Raw genomic sequence first — 3,532 nt, 5'->3', positions numbered from 1 at the left:
ACAACGCTAATAGCTCAAATTTGTTCCTCTTTGCAAATACTTGTTTTGTTACAGCATTTGATGCAGTATTATAGGCTTCAAGTAAAAAACACACTGTCTCATTCATTGTCTTGCAAAGAATAGCAATGAGCCAGTGAGCATGCTTTGACATAGGCATATAAAACTCCTTTTCTTGGGTGTCACCGGTCCTCACAAAAGCCCTTGTGAGGCACCCTTCAAAATGTGCAGTTAAAAGAGCCGACATCACCACTTCAGCAAGGAAACTATTGTGGTGCAGCCTTTCCTGTCTTGTGACCAATTACTAAATTTACATACCCATAATTCAGTTGTACTTCTGAGCCCTCCTCTTGTTTCTTTTTGTGGCAACAATGTACCGAATTACAACAATTATTATAACATGGTTGTATTTTAAAGGGTTTTCTAAGATGAACTTAGTAAACTAAATCACCCTGACAGTCTGTGGAACTGTGTTTCTGGCACCACAGATGGCGGCCACGAAACATATACTCTGGTTTCTCTTTAAACTGAATAAATCTTTCGCCTTTTACTAAAGATTTCCATGGAGAGGAACATTAAAGAGTTTCACTTAATTTATGAAAGCCTTGGCAAGTGCAGGGTTACCCTTATTTAGTAAACAAAAGTATAACTATATGGTAGCCAGATTGATTATTTGCTTGTTCCCAAAGTGCAACATTTTTTGTTATCCATTGCTCTTTTGGGGTGATTCTTACTGTGACGTGGTTAACCTATAGCCCTGTTACATGACATATAAGAAGGACGCATACTGCACTATAAACTCCACATCATCCGAAAGGATCCAATACCATATGGGAAACAGCGAAATATAACAACAGGTAAGGAAGGATCAATTGGTAAATGAACCACGTAACTGTATCCAATCTGGGTTTTATTTCTTGATCGACTTTTGCATCTCCTTTCTCATTGATTATTGAGATTTTATTCAAATCCCCTCTGTGACTTTATTGTAAAAATGTGTTAAAGTACACACTTACAAACATATATATATGTATGTAAAATGTATGTATATTTGTATCATGCCACAGTCTAACAGCCACACTTTGAAACTGGTACATAAAGTTTGAACCCAGCACATTTAACCTCCTTCGATCCTGGGAAAATCACTTAATCAACCCTTACCTAAAAACCACAAGCAATAGCAAAGTCAATAGGTACTACTGATGCAAGATCCACTGACTTTGCCTATGCTATTTCTTAGCCATGTACAGCAGTGTGGCTGCAATGCAACATGGCTGAAAGTAAAAAAAAAAAGTGCTATGGTGCGGTCAATGCTTGCTCCATCATAGCGCTTTTTAATTTAATTTTATTTTATTTTTAACCATGCTGCACAGCAACCACGCAGCTGTACAACACGGCAAAAAAAAATTACAAAGCCAATGGGTCTTGCATAGGTGAGACCAATTGGCTTTATCAATGCTTTGGGAAAAAAGCGATATGATGAGGCTAGCGCAAGATGTGTCTAACTTATTCATTAGGTCGAGCATGCAAGTGCTTTGACCTGTTGTGCTCTATCTGTAGGTTTTTACCCAGTCCCACCACACGCCCATCACTATCTCTTATTCATGGGCTTGCCTTTAAAAAACCTTTGTTATCATTGGTAAATGCTTCATGTTTGTCCCTCCATTGGGGCAATTTCGTTACCGCCTTGGGCACCTACCTTGTTACATGGATAATTGCAAGTTTGCCGTCAGCAAACCTCTATTTCATTTGTGTCACTTCTTCAGCTCATGGCGGCTGTGGCTCTTTGAATCGGCTCGCTTAAGTGAATTGTTTTACTTTTCATTTTAAATTTTTGTGTCAAGAAAAGTCCAGTTAGGAATTTACAACGCTGATAGCTCTAACTCGAGCAAACGCGAGAACCATTGCATTGCAAATGCTTGTTTGACATTTACAAGCCCTGTCTAGTGATGCCCCGCTATCACTCGCTCCCCATCTACAGAAGTGGGCCAGGTTGACACAGCACGGTGCCTACAATGCCATACACAGATATATTCTCCTTGACTCATGACGCGCCGCCTGTTGACAACTTCTCTTGCCACGTTAGCGTTTACAAGCCCCATCTGGCGAGACGCCTGGCTATCGCTCCCCGGGTGCTGGCGGGGACCCCAGAGACATTGCTGTGGAGCTCAATCCGCTTTGACAGCTATGGAGGAGAGAGAATGACGAGACCTCGAGAAGGCGCAGGAGGTCTGTGCCGCTCGCGAGAGTCTCTTTCACTTGGCGCGGCATTAGCAGTGCCTGCGGCGACGGCACATGAGAGGAGGCAGAAGCGCAAAAAAGCGAAATCTAAGTATGGACCCGGCTGCCAGAGCGCAGACCTAGAATTCACATTTAATGCGAGTTTGCATAGAGTAAACACACTCTTGCGTCGAGGGAATATGAGCATCGATTTTCCCTTGCAAGTGGAGCGGTAAACACCTTGAATCAATTCCCCCCTGTCAGTGAGTCCTGCTTTCCCAGCTTCCAATTACTCACTCTTCATCTCCTCTCTACTACCTCCCCTGCACCCCCTGTGAAAGATTAAGCAGTGATGTCTTAAAGATGCCAGGGTCCCCAACGACCGACATGTTATGAGACCGATGACAGGCCTGTGTTAAGCATGCAGCCGCCTCTTCGACTGCACGCCTTCCAGTGTACGTGCTTAAGTGTTTGTGTGCGTGTGGGGGCGGTGGCTGAGGTCGAGGAGGGGGCACGCCTACGCTTCGCCGTCTACGTGCTCCTCTCTTGCCCACAGGGCTTACAGCAGAGAGGTGTGTTAGAAATAGGGAGCCCTGGGGGGTGACCTGACAGGCACCCCAACGAGCAGGTTGTGTGTGTCCCGACAACACAATCATGGATTTGACAAGTTAGTGGCAGATTTTCCAACATGGCTCCCAGCGGAGGTTAGAAGCTAGACGTGGGAAGTTAAATGGCAGAATGAAAGAGAAATATATCTGCAGAGTAGTTGACGAGCGCGAAAGATGTCAATGACGCATGGCGAGGGCTGTGCAATGAGAGTAATACGGGGCTGCTCCACACCTGTTGAAAAGTGGCACACAGGGGTGTCACAGGCCCTTGTACAAGCAAGAAAAATGGGACTCGTTGACCTTTGCTCCAGTTGGACAAGACAGACACACAGGAAGTCCTATTGGCCCCTCACATCTGTGGCCCCTTGTGTACGGTTTGCTGCGCAAGAGATAGCTATGGCACTGCTGGTGAACTCTGTTTGTCAGATACGGTTTGAGGCGAAGGTCCAGGAGTTGCTCTTCACGGTACAAAGGGAGCTGTGAAGATGATGGCCTGGTGGCAGCTCTCTCACAGTATGGTGCACCGGGGTCTGTGGAATCATGGGTCTGAAAGCTTTCCACCAGTGAATGGTGTAGAGACCCATCCGGATTCCCCAATAATTTTTTGCCTGTTCCGCGCGCCAGGTCGTAGCGCAGACAGAGTTTCTAAAAATAAAAGTGGAGCCTGCGCTCGGGCAGTCTCCACGTGAGTGCACAACGACGGGGTC

General features: G+C 45.5%; 1 non-coding gene across 1 annotated transcript; it reads left to right on the top strand.

Annotated features, from left to right (window-relative positions):
* The first annotated feature begins 503 nt into the window (after positions 1-503).
* On the top strand, positions 504-619 carry LOC138302249 (U5 spliceosomal RNA). The gene has a single exon (XR_011205344.1). It is a non-coding gene; the product is annotated as a U5 spliceosomal RNA (small nuclear RNA).
* Positions 620-3,532: the final 2,913 nt, after the last annotated feature.

The sequence above is a fragment of the Pleurodeles waltl genome, chromosome 6, assembly GCF_031143425.1.
Source record: "Pleurodeles waltl isolate 20211129_DDA chromosome 6, aPleWal1.hap1.20221129, whole genome shotgun sequence".
Classification (NCBI taxonomy): domain Eukaryota; kingdom Metazoa; phylum Chordata; class Amphibia; order Caudata; family Salamandridae; genus Pleurodeles; species Pleurodeles waltl.
The sequence above is the reverse complement of the archived record's forward strand: the minus strand, read 5'-3'. Positions and strand labels throughout refer to the sequence as shown.